Below are 12306 nucleotides of genomic sequence, written 5' to 3'. Positions count from 1 at the left end.
AACGCAAGTACCTCCAGATTCTAGCTGAACTGGTGCATTTAATATAAATTTTAACCTCATTGAGGAACTCAATGCGAGGGTTAATTAAGTGATTGATGGTTGTTCAGATCTATGCAATTGCACATATTGCTGTAAACTTGGGATTTCACATTTTCATTCTCTTAAACTCGTTCTTTCCTCACTTTCTCTCTTCCTGCAACTTGTGTGAATGTGTGAATGCATGTGTTCATGTGTTAGATTAGTTTATATGTCTTAGATTTATCCAATAAAGCCTTATTTATATTGAAAAGAGAAGTATCTTATGTTTTGTGCTTACAAGCTAATGTCTTAAACTGCCGATCTTGTTACTGTGCTAATAAATATTGTTTTCACTATACTTTGGATATTGATATCCATTGCAGAATTGATTTTATATGGCTCGTTCAATGAATCGCTGATCGCTGATCAGCCGTTAAACAGTGATTCTGTCCAAATTCCCTTTAAAATCATAAATGATTCCCTTTGAGCTAAATTGACCTGTTTCCCTTACATATATTGGTGGAGAATGCTGGGCAGTTTAATCTAAATTGTGAGCATAAACCAAGTTATTTAATCTTTTATTTTGCTGTAGATGAAAGATGAGAAGTTTCTGAATCGAGACTGGTGTGTGACGTAAGCAGCGCGCAGCCGCTTGAATGAACTGAATGAAATTGAGGGCCAAAATGGCGTCGTCATAGGAGGGCACATAAGTGTGGGCTGCTAAGGTGATGTGGTGAAACAACTTATTCGTTACCACTTTTCTCATTTAATTTGCACTGACTACTTATCTACAGCACATATTTCTATGAAATTGTATTTATATGGGTAAATCTAAAAGAAGAACGAAAGGAAAGCAAATCTTTAATGTAACTCCGAACTGTGTTTCCGACGCGAACAAAAGTGAACACTCAGAACTCAGTACTACTATCCTCAAAATCATGGACGTGACGAGCGAGGGTGAAGCATTAGAGGTGCATGATTCAACGCCAGTCTTTGATGAAGGGGCTCGTGGTACTCCCTTTCCTGATACCCCTGTGAAACCGCTAGCCAAAAAAAACAAACGTCAAGAGGAAAGAGGGTCAGAAGGAAGCGATGGAAATGCGAGTATACTATCTGCAATACGAGAACTTTCTGCAAAACATGATGAGACTTTTAAAAAAATTGCGACAATTGAAATGACAACCGATTCTACTTCGAAACTGCTTGAAAGTCTCTCCTCGACAGTTCATCAGCTGGTACTGGATGTAGGACAACACAGCGAAGCATTGAAATGCTTGATGGTGAGATAAAAACTTAGAAAGAGGAAAATAAATCCCTGAGGGCCGGTCTATATGAATGCAGACGTTATAGCTGGAGGTGGCTGCTTAAATTGCACGGAGTCAAAGAAAGAGCAGGGGAGGATGTTAGGAGTGTGGTAGTTGATATCTTCGGAAAAATGGCACCAGATATTCGCAACAGATTAAATGACGGCGTGGATATAGCTCACCGACTGGGTCCGGCAAGTGATGATGGAAAGGCAAGAGCTATCATTGTCCTGTTCTCCTTCCGCCGTGTGCGAGATGGCATCTGGCGGGCTACAAGAAGATGCAAGTATCTGGAAGACAACGGCCTGCGTCTTACAGTCTTACAGAACCCCTATCTCCAGAAGACAGGGCAGCGAGGGAGAAACTCTGGCCTCTAGTTAAAGCAGCAAGGGATGTAAGAAGAAGGCCTCCTTCCGCTCCTCGTTCACGTTGATTGATGGAAAGAAGCACTTCTAAAGTAGTGTTGACTTTGTTCTTCTAGGAATAACTCTTTGATTAATAAGAAATGCAGTAGTTTTATAGTTACATAACGTTGACCTTTTATTAGGTTGTCTGCTGTTTACTTTTTTATATTTATTTATTCATTTATCTTTATTTACCCTTATTTTTGTTTATTATTATTATTATTATTATTATTTCTGTTCTCTATCCTTTCATTTATTTAGGCTATTTATTTTCTTCTTCTTATTATTATTATTATTATTATGATTATTATTTTCATTGATAATGTTAACTCAGATGTGTATATTTTTACTTGGCACTTTATTTCTTTGTTTGTTAATCAGGTATAATGTGCTGTATTTGCATAGTGTTTAAGATGTTCGATAAGTTGTTAGCCACCTTTCCCTTGTTGTTTGTATTAAGTGTTTCTTAAATTATTTGGGGTTTTCTTATCTGTTGTGAATTTTACAAATATTTTTCCTTTCAGTTTCCAGGTTGTTCATGTTCATTTGTTCTAATGGATTATACGTTTAGGTCTTTGTCTGTTCTGTCTCTAAATGTCAAGGGATTATGTGATATGGTTAAAAGGAAAGCATTTTTTTTTTTTATTTTGTAAGAGAAGTGATGCAGATTTTATTTTTCTACAAGAAACTCACTCTGAAGATGCAGATCTAAAATTTTGGAAGACACAATGGGGAAATACGATTTTTGCCAGTCATGGCATTAGCCATTCTGCAGAGGTCATGACTCTCATACGTAAGGGATAATGTACATCCAGCCGGTTGTTATCTCAGAATAAACCCCGACAGGGTGATCAGGACCAGGATCAGGTCTTGTATCAGCCTGAAGGGGTTTATTCTGAGATAACAACTAGCTGGATGTACATTATCCTGCTTTTTACACGGCTAAAAATATTTGTTTTTACCATATATGTTGAAATTAATGCTGAAGTCTTCCATTGTAACACGCGGTGGTTAAGTGTTTTCAGTCACAAGATGGCGCCAGACAGTCAACGATAGCGGAGTGACTCGTTAAGCATATACAGATACATCTCAAGGCTTGAAATATTTCACTCTATGTGTAATGAATCTATATAATATATGGGTTTCACTTTCTGAAATGAGTGAAAAAAAATATTGGCCTTTTTCATGATATTCTAATTTTTTGAGATGTACCTGTAAGTAGTACCTGTCAAGATAACTCGTAGTACCCGGGTGAGCAGTGTGTTATTCAATTTGGTGGTTGTTATCTGGGAATAACATACCACTGGATGGTGCGATTGACCAATCAGAATCAAGTATTCCACAGAGTCGTGTAATAAACAAATGTAGAGGGGATATTCTAAAACTAGTGGAATCAAATGATGGTAGGTGGATTACAACGGTTATTAAGCAAGACAACACTTTTTTACTTTATTTTATGCAACATATATGGGTTTAACTCTCATTCCTCTAATAAGATTATTTTTCCTCAAATCTCTGCTAAAGTCAAAGAACTACTTACTGAATATAAAGGTTCTTATGTTATTTTAGGTGGTGACTTTAATGAGTGCATGGATGATGCTTTAGATAGATATCCCCCCAGGCCTAGCAATTTTGCACTAAGAAATTACTTAATTCTCTCTCTGTGTTCTGATCTTTCTTTGACTGATGTATGGCGATTTTATAACCCAGATTCCCATGATTATACTTGGTCCAATAAAAATGTATCTCTTCGTTCTAGAATAGATTTGTTTTTTAATCTCCTCTTCAATTCTTAATTTACTAAAGACATTTATCATGCCTTTGCTCCCCTTTCAGACCATAAGCAAATGTTATTAAAACTTTAAATTGCGGGGCTACTGGAAATGTAATAATACTTTATTAAAGGACAGCAAATTCAATGATAGTATTATAAACCTTGCAAAATAATGATTTACTGATGTACACAATGGATACAAAGAAAAATGGGAATATTTCAATTACAAAATTAGACTAATTGCTATTACAAGATGTAAAGAATTGAAAGCGATTTCTGTCTGCCAGTCTTCCTGCTGACTTTCAAAGGAGCAATGTCATCAATAACATTCAATAGACATCAGTTAGAATCTAATCTGATTTGTCGGTTAAATTAGTTATTATTAAAAGAGAACATCTCAGAAGAAGAGAAACTGGAACTGAATAGTATCAATTTGCAAATTATTGAACTTTATTTAGAATTAGCCAAGGGGGCGTTTATAAGATCAATAGCCAAGTGGCTAGAAGAAGGTGAGAAAAATTCTAGCTATTTCTTTGCGCTTAAAAAAAGAAATGGAAAGAAAAAAAGCTCTTACTTCCCTTAATATTGATGGAGTAATTTGTAAAGATCCTATTCAGATTTATAAATGTGTTACAAAATTTTATAGTAACCTTTACTCTTCTAATTTTGATGCTAATAGTTGTGATAAATGTATTGATAAAATACAGTGCTTTATCCCTGATATTAATGATCATGATAAATCTCATTATGAATTGGATATTAATTGTGATGAATTGTGGAAAGCACTTCATTCAATGAAAAAAAAGAGAAATCTCCGGGCATCGATGGCCTTACCATAGATTTTTACACTCATTTTTGGGATATTATTAAATGCCCTTTACTCAATATGTACAAAGAATGCATCACTCAGAGAGAGATGACAGTAACTATGAAAGAGGAATTATTTCCCTCATCCCTAAACCCAACAAAGACACTATTTCTATTGACAATTGGTGCCCTATTACGCTTCTTACTGTAGATTATAAAATTCTGACTTCGGTTTATGCCAATAGATTAAAAATGAATCTGAATTCTATTATATCTGAAACACAGTCTGGTTTTTTAAAAGGCCGTCATATATCCAACAATATAAGATTGGTCCTGGATTTGTTGGATTATGCAGATTCCATGCACTCTCAAGGTCTTATTCTTTTTCTTGATTTTTACAAAGCCTTTGACACGATTGAACACCATTTTCTTTTACAATCGCTTAAATTGTTGGTTTTGGGGATTCTTTTATTTCCACTATTTCGATGTTTTATAAAGGCATCAACAGTTCTGTTGTTATTAATTTTGACACTTCTCATAGATTTGATGTACAGCGTGGTGTTAGGCAGGGCTGCCCTTTTTCTCCTTTTTTATTTTAATTAGTTACTGAGTTGCTATCTGTGAGCATTGTTCAGAATCAATAATTGAAAGGAATTTCTGTTTTCGGGAGGGAAATTAAAATTTCACAGTTGGCAGACGACACCACGTTGTTCTTAAAAGATGACAAAAATATAGGCTTTAGATTTAATTAACCAGTTTTCTTGTGCTTCTGGTTTAAAATTAAACATCTCAAAATGTGAGATTATGCCTGTCCATGATTTGAATTATGATTCAGTAGAAAATATTCATGTTAAGCCCATGGTGAAATACCTAGGTATTTATATTACTAAAATCGTCTGGCAAGACAACACTTAAACTTTTCAGCTAGGATAATTAAATCTAAAATATTCTTAATATCTGGTTACAGCGGGACCTGTCGTTATATCCTATCAAAGGCAGAAGGTCTTTCTCATTTTGTATATCCATCTTTATCCTTATTTGTTGAGAACAAAATTGCCAAAGAAGTCAATAATATTTTTTTTTAGATTTAATTTGGAAAAAGAAATCTCATAAATTAAAAAAAGAGGTGCTCTATAATTGCTTAGATAATTTAGAAGTTTCATCTGGTCTTGATGAAATATATAGTTGAGTATTATCAGCATAACAATGGAAACTAATCTCGTATTTTCTAATATATTACCAAGGAGCAAAATATATATTGAAAATAGCAGAAGGCCTAAGGACAGATCCTTGTGGCACTCAATACTTTACTGGCGATAAATGATATACGCTATCTTGGAGTGATCGCTGGTGAATAACTGCGGCTGCATTTCAAAAAACGTAGTGAGCATTGTAATTGAAAACCGCTGCACTCTTCCGCTTCAACTGAGTAAACAGTAGGCCGGGCCATGGGACTGGCAGAGGCAGATGGCGGATTAACAGTGACCGGTGGTTGGAGTGCGTGAAGGAGGGCTTGAAACAAAGTTCCGTGAGGGGATCAGTAGCGGGGTGAGTAGGATTGGTGGCACCTGCTTCGCGCTGCATAGTTGGTCTGATGGAGGAGCCCGCGCTGCGACTCCCGCCCGCCGTCAGCTGCCAAGCCATCGTCCTGACAGCCTGGAGAGAAGGGAAGAGTGCGAGAGCGGCCCTGCCCACAAGCGCCGCAAGCTGTCCCAGAATTGTTCAAGCTTGTGTTTGACAAACATGTGTTCAATAAAAATGCATACATTCACAAAATAAGAGCTTTTCCCTCCTCACTCAGTCGATGCCTCAGAGCAGTGCAGAGCCGCCGCCCGCACCATTATAGCCGTGCATCACTTGCCGGCGCATCCAACGACCAAGCCGCTAAAGCTGCCCAATCCTAGATCTCAGGCCTATTAACAGAGCCCTTTGCAAGTGTCCGTTCAAGATGATAACGCTGAAACAGATCCTGGCGCAAATTCGCCCCGGGGACTGGTTTGCTTCTGTGGACGCGTACTTTAACATTCAGATAGCACTGCATCACAGATGCTTTCTGAGGTTTGCTTTCGAGGGCATGGCGTACCAGTACTCTGTTCTTCCGTTTGGGCTGGCTTTAGCCCCACGCACTTTCTCGAAGTGCATGTATGCAGCACTTCGCCCCCTCAGAGTGAGCGGGATGCACATTCTCTACAATCTGGACGATTATCTGATTTTAGCTCATTCACGGGACACACTAGTCAGCCATATAGACACTCCGCTTCATCACTTGGAGTTCCTAGGGCTATGTGTCAACATGCAGAAGAGCATTCTCTCCCCGAGTCAGTCTATAACATATCTGGGGGTGTGTGTCAACTCTGTGGCGATGCGCGCATTTTGTCTTCCCTGCGCCATTTCAGACTGGGCAACTCTGTTCACTTGAAGGATTTTCAGAGGCTGCTAGGACCCATGGCAGCAGCAATCAGCGGTGCTTAATCTGGGTTTACTACACATGTGCCCGCTGCAGTTATTGCTGAAATCTCAACAGCGATGAGGTTACTTTAACATAAAATGGAGATTTTTGCTTGAGTCTCCTGCTTCTCAAACTTGTCTGTGGAGACAAAAACTCTAACACTCTCACAATGGTCTCCTTTAAAGTTTTAGAAGAGATCTCATCATCATCACACAATGTTCTCAGATTTTTCTCCTTATCTAGAAACTCTGGTGGTCTCATATTTGTCTCTTCCAGTGTTTTAAACAAGATCTCAACAGCATCACACACTGTGCTTAGATCTTACTCCTTAGCTAGAGATTCTGGATCTCTCACATTTGTTTCGTCAAAGGTTTAGAAGAAATCTCAATAACATCACACATTGTGCTCAGGTTTCTTTTAAGTTGAAGACTCTGGGGGTCTCATTTTTCTTCTTTAAAGCTTTATAAAACGTCTCTATAAATGCTCTAAATAAAGGGGAAAACACATGAATTCAGATTTTAAGCCTATATTAAGAGAGATATTGTGCAGAAATAAGGATAATGTTACTTTTTATAGGATAATGTTTATGTGCTTAGGCACAATTAGTTGTTAGTTATAGTCAGAGGTGTAAAGAGTACCTGAAGACCATACTTGAGTAAAAGTACAGATTCCTTACTGTAAAAATGACCCCATTACAAGTTACAAGTCACCAATTCCAATCCGACTTGAGTGCAAGTCTTAAAGTATCAGATTTTAAAAGTACTTAAGTGTTTTACTCATACTGAATGTAGGCTCAAAGATGTACTAGTACAACACCAATATATATGTCAGTGAAAAACAAGAAACAGTTTATGAGGTTTTATTTCCTAATATAGAAATGAAATTGAACACCTCAATATTTCAACATGGCAGAACAAAACACAGATCAAACAAGTCAGTCTCAGTCAAACTCAAGTGTTCAAAAACAGGCATAAGTAAAAAAAAAAAAATCAAAAAAGGTCTTTCCAGTACAATGGACAAATAAAATAAAGTAAAACCAAATATTCAGAGCTAAGCGCTTGTTCACACCTGCAAGGATTGCATCTACCAGGCTCTTGCAGAGTTTCATGGATATCTTGGCTCGTTTTAGTTTGGAAACCATGATGTTGAGTGTTGGTACAAGCCAGCCCATGTGCACATTGGTTTCTCCCTGCAAGATATTAATCGCTATGGGCAACAGGGGCATAGCTGTGACATATTCCCCAATAAAAGGCCTTTTCTGCAGGAGTGAACCTATAAAAGAAAAACCTTGTTTAAGACTATTTAAAGTAGCTGATTACTGCAAAATATAGATGCTACTCAATCAAGATAGAAATGTTTTATCATAGGATAGTAGAACAATTTGTATTAATTTGTAATGGTTTGCTGCTACCCGTCCTGTTTCCTATTTTTGAAAGAATAGTAAAAAAATATACATTATTTCATCTGACAATTCAGGATGCCTTGATGGCATACAAATATTCACTTTTGCTGGTGGAAAAATACATAAAGTCTCTGAAAGAAACTTTAAAAGAAAATGCATAGCATCATTACATTATAACATTACTCGCATGGGGATTTTGAATTCCGCACAGAGATTCCGGAAAGCACCATCTCCCTTTTCCTTCATGATCTTCAGGATCCTCTCCACTGAAAGAAACAAAGAGTTCCATCGTGTGGCATTTGGACGAATTAACTGCATACTACATTCCACTTCCATTATCTCTGCAGCTTTATTGGACCGGCCACTCTTGTTCCACAAGGCCAAACATTTGGAGAAGGATGATCTTGATAACCTTTTGTATGTTTATGTTCCATCCGATTGAGCAGTGTCAACATCCACGGTGGAAACCAGGTTCAGAAGATGGCAAGCACAACATTGACTCTTGGGCAAATGAAATTCAAGATCATCCTTGGCTAGAATTTCAGCAACCTCAACATATTCAATCTCCTCACATTTCTCCTCATCTTGAGTGTCAGATTCATCCTCATATTCTGATGGGGTTGCTGTTGCACTTTCTGTATTGTTGCCGTGTATGTTCTCACCTCCATAGACACGAAAGGCTTTCAAAAAATTTGATCCATTGTCTGTTATACAGACAACTTTTTCATGGATCTCAAATTCAGAGTGTATGTCATGTATTGCAGCTGCAAGTACATCAAACGTGTGCGACCCCTTTAATTGTCGACAGGCAAGCGCTGCAGAGCATCGGTGTAGATTGTCTGGGTCAATCCAGTGCGCTGTCATACCTATAAAGCTGCGCCGCCTTGAACTCCAGCAGTCAGTGGTGGTACAGATGTATTCCACCCCTCTCATGGCTTCTGTTACACTTTTCTTCATTCCTTCTGCAGCTTCCTCTATTTTGGCACAGATGGTTGATCTTGATCGTACAGTAGAGTTAGGCTCCAAGTCATGAATCAGGTCCTTAAATTCATCTTTTTCAACCACGCTAAAAGGTTGGAGACCATATACAATGAACCGCAGTACACCTTTATCAACGGTTGCTTGAGAAATGATCTTGGTCTCTCCAATTTTGAGTTGTTTCGTTAGGGGCTCCATATTTTTGCTCACATTCTTCCTCTTCTGTGCGATCGAGGTCAGGTCTGAGTAGTTTTTCAAGTGATTAGGATGTTTTCTCTGTATTAAAATGAAACAAAGAGGAGCAGTGTTATTTTTCAACTTAGTAAAATACATATTAATTCAATGATAAATACATCACAAACTCACAGCTAAATACACCTGATGCACAATTTATAATCTGTTAGCAGACTTCCCATATTCAACATTCAAATGGATTAGATTTCATTTCAGTGACTACATTCATTCACATTGCACTACAAATTTTAAACTAAAATATAGTCATGTCGCAGTGGTTTTTGTCATATCAGTAACTGTATTAACTTTTGGTATTGCTGACAAACAGCAAAGTTATGTTAACAAACATGCTGAAAATACCGTTGTAAAGTCAGACATGGTCTGTATAGATTAATTTGGCTAAATTCACATTAAATTACCATTAAATAGGCTCTTACCTCAATGTGTTTCCTCAAATTTGACGATGAATTCTTAAAAGCACTTATTTTCTTGGTTCGTGGCAAACAAAGTAGACACTGCATCCTGTAAGAGTAATTCCGTACACCGGCAAATTAAAACATTTCTTTCAAATAAGGCCATGGATGGTCGTCAGTGCTGGCATTGCATGATGTGCTTGTTTCGACTTCATCAGTGGCTGCAGCCATGTTGCTAATTTATGTGAAATAATTCAAGTTTCAATTCAAGTTTATTTGTACAGCGCTTTTCACAATACAAATCGCTGCAAAGCAACTTTACAGCAAATTAAGTTTCTACAATATTTAGTGGTAGCTTATCAGTGGTGACTGTCAGTTAATGTACATATGGCAGATTCGCGCTGAATCCGAGCTGTGGGATTTACAACACGCAAATTCATCCTCTCCTCCCGAAACACGTTAAAGTAGGTCTCCGGTAAACTGGGAGAAGAGCAGAGTAAACTTTATAGTTATCCACACAATCTGTATATGATATCAATAAAAACATGTCGTCAGATTATATTTGTAAGGATCATTATTGCTGCTTCCATAGACATCAGTGTGTATTTTACAAACTATAAATGTATGGTTTTGCAAGTACTTATGTGTATTTAAATGTCTGAAACCTAAAATAAGCATTATATGGTTGAAAACACTGAATAGTTGTGATAATATGACAAGCGCTCAGCGCGTCCGATCTGGTTCCGCGCCAGCAAAAGCAGATTTGAATTCAGCAGTTGATCACGTGATGCACTGAACGTTCTAATCACACCTGTTTGATCGTACGCTTCAGGAACCAGCCAAGACTGATCACACTGGTGTGATCGTATGCGTCAAAGGGTTAATTATAGGACCTAAAAACTCTGCACGTAATAACCTAGGACACTGTCTAACATTTGATGGCTGCTCTGTCAATTCTTCGTAATCAGTTAGGAACCTAGGTGTGCTATTTGATAGCAATCTTTCCTTTGAAAGCCACGTTTCTAACATTTGCACAGTACGGAAACTGCTCTAGTAAAGGTTGTCAATGATCTATTACTTTCTGGAGACTGATATTACTTGACCTCAGCTCAGCTTTTGATACTGTTTGTCATAAGATATTACTATCTCGTCTTGCAGAGGTTGGCATCTCAGGTTCTGCATTATCCTGGTTCTCCTCATATCTCACAGATAGGCAATACTTCATCTCACTGCACAATTCCAAATCTCCCACTGTCTTGCTCAAACAGGGTGTTCCCCAGGGCTCAGTTCTCGGACCATTATTATTCATCCTCTACATTCAGCCTCTTGGCCAAATAATTCGTCGTCATGGTTTTAACTACCACTGTTATGCCGATGACATCCAGATATATACTGCTTGTCAACCAGATTCTACCCATTCGATGGCATCCTTATCTTCATGTGTCAGTGAGTTAAAGGATTGGCTACATTCAAATTTTCTTAGTCTGAACTTGAGTAAAACAGAAATTTTAATAATTGGTCCCCCATCTCTAATAAAAAATAAAATTGATGTTTCTAGCTTTGACCTTGATGCTATTTCTATTTTCCCATCGGCTACTGTTAGAAACTTAGGTATCATTCTAGACACATCACTGACCTTGGATGACCACATTAGCAAACTCTCCAAAGCTGCTTTTTTTCAACTATGTCGAATTGCGCAAATTCTTCCTTTCCTCAGTAGAAAAGATGCGGAATCATTAGTGCATGTATTTATTACCACTCGCCTTGACTATTGTAACGCTCTTTTCTCTGGCTTACCAGCTCACTCCATCGTTCGTCTGCAGTACATTCAAAATTCTGCTGCCAGATTATTAACTTCCACAAAAAAATCTGCTCACATCACCCCTATTCTATTTAATCTTCACTGGTTGCCTGTATCTATTCGTGTGCAATACAAAATTCTTCTGCTCACCTTTAAGGCACTCAAAGGTCTTGCTCCCTCCTATCTTTCCGACCTACTTTCTTCTTATATACCTTCTCGCGCACTCCGGTCTTCTAATTCTGAACTTCTTTGTGTACCTAGGTTCCGCCTATCTTCAATGGGCGGCAGGTCCTTCTCTGTTACTGCACCCAAACTTTGGAATTCACTTCCCCTGGCACTCAGAACAGTCACCTCTTTCAGTGAATTCAAATCAAAGCTTAAAACTTATTTGTTTAATAATCAACACTATCACTAATTTACATTGTGTATTTGTCTGTTTTGTTTTCTATTTCTGTCTTTACTACATAATCTGTGTTATATGCAACTGCATTATTTGTAACTGAATTGGGCAAATGTCCAATGAAATTGTTTCTTTGTAATCAATATTTGCTGCTTTGGTGTACCTTGTAGAGCGTCCTTGAGCTTGGGAAAGGCGCTATATAAATTAAACATATTATTATTATTATTATTATTACCTCCAGTCAGCTTAGTCAACAAACATGAACAGTCCCTTGTCCCACACAGTGAATGTACTAGCAGCTAGCGGCTAGCGGCTAGCGTTA

At 37.8% G+C, this 12306-nt stretch overlaps 1 long non-coding RNA gene across 1 annotated transcript in view; it reads left to right on the top strand.

Moving 5' to 3' along the window:
• Positions 1–10566, top strand: part of LOC107752828 (uncharacterized) — a 14096-nt gene extending 3530 nt beyond the window's left edge. Inside the window, exons 2-3 of the long non-coding RNA XR_001641392.1 lie at positions 2542–2547; positions 10557–10566. This is a non-coding gene — a long non-coding RNA (uncharacterized LOC107752828). The remainder of the gene's footprint in view (positions 1–2541; positions 2548–10556) is intronic.
• The last annotated feature ends 1740 nt before the right edge of the window (positions 10567–12306 follow it).

This window comes from Sinocyclocheilus rhinocerous, unplaced genomic scaffold (genome assembly GCF_001515625.1).
Source record: "Sinocyclocheilus rhinocerous isolate Xijiao unplaced genomic scaffold, SAMN03320098_v1.1 scaffold2095, whole genome shotgun sequence".
Taxonomy (NCBI): Eukaryota; Metazoa; Chordata; class Actinopteri; order Cypriniformes; family Cyprinidae; genus Sinocyclocheilus; species Sinocyclocheilus rhinocerous.
The sequence above is the reverse complement of the archived record's forward strand: the minus strand, read 5'-3'. Positions and strand labels throughout refer to the sequence as shown.